Raw genomic sequence first — 1,526 nt, forward strand, 5'->3', positions numbered from 1 at the left:
CTAGCACGCCGTCAGGTCATAAGTATGATCCTGCAATAGCGGAGGCTGCATAGCAGCCCTAATGTCAAAGACTATACATTATACATTATATTTTATTTTTACAAGGATGCAGTGACAAAAATATATGGGAAGGCTAGCCTTCCCTAGCCTACAGTACCCGCCGCCCATCAGTAAACAATACTTCGAAGCAGGAGTGTAGCTTTCATTCACTGTTAAGGGGAGCATCAATGTGGAAATGTTGTTATTTTGTCAATGACTCCGATAAATCAGCCAAACCAGTTCAGATAGCAAATATCCTAGCCTACAGTGAAACGTAGAAGAAGACAGCCGCTGTCTTCTTCTACGTTTCTATCAAAAACTAATAAATTATAGTTTTTTGATTTAAAATAAAAGGGATTACAAAGGAAATGTTTATTGTTACTGTTATTTATTGTAGCCTATGGAAAAATCCCTCTTAAAAAACAACACTGTAATATTTGTACACCAGACCACCATTACATGTTTCATCTCGCGCACCCCCTGGTGGCAGCTCGCGCACCCCCCACACTTTGGGAATCCCTGCGCTAGAGAATCCTGATTTTCAAATGTTCTCTTTTCGTTTGTAAATCAATGGGAAACGTTTCTTTTTAGACCCAATGATTCCCCTGACCGACACAGAAGTTGTAGTACCACCGTCTTTCACTATAACATTTTGTTTCTAGGTCCGGCACACTTCCTGGGGGCTCGGCGAGAAGCGTCTAGCACTTTTTGACTGTTATGATTGCATCTGGTAAATGGGTCAATGACATATAAGGGTTGGCATGATGACCAATTTAAAAATATATTTTCAACCTGTTAAAACAACATGCCCAAAGACCGTTAGAATGTATATTTTGCATTTCTGTTGGTTTCATAGTATTTGATATGACATTTCTACCATTTTTAATCAAATACAGAGCTAATGGCCCATTATTTTGTCAAATGGTGTAACCACAAAACAATTCATATTCATTTAATATTTCACCCTTCACCCATGTTATGTAAGTGTAGCCATGAAAACAAGTAATTGATTTTCAAATATCACATGAAAAATATTTTGTTATATCTATTTTTAAATTTAGATTACATGGATTTTTTATCGAGCTGAGCAAGACAGTGTGTTGTTAACATTTAAGTTTTCTGCATATTCCTTGACCAGTTGGGTAAAAATGGTTTTAAACCACATTACTACAGTGTAGTTAAATACTTGAATCTCATCCATAGTAACTTTTTTGTATAATATGAGATTTTTGGGAAAAATACTGGTTACGCCAATTGACAAATCGGTTACACCAACTGACCATAAAACATCTACAGCAAAAGGACAAGAAATTGACACAGAAAATAGTCATCAAGGTAAACTGATTTGGATATTTTAATACTCCATATCAAAAATGATTTCATAACAACAAGAAACAGGATTAATTTGTGATCTATTTCAGTTCAGTTCTCATACAATTTCATACCCTTTGTTTTCAAAGAGAGTAAGAGAAAGTGTGTGTGAGAGA

Source organism: Eleginops maclovinus, chromosome 13, assembly GCF_036324505.1.
Source record: "Eleginops maclovinus isolate JMC-PN-2008 ecotype Puerto Natales chromosome 13, JC_Emac_rtc_rv5, whole genome shotgun sequence".
In the NCBI taxonomy this organism is placed as follows: domain Eukaryota; kingdom Metazoa; phylum Chordata; class Actinopteri; order Perciformes; family Eleginopidae; genus Eleginops; species Eleginops maclovinus.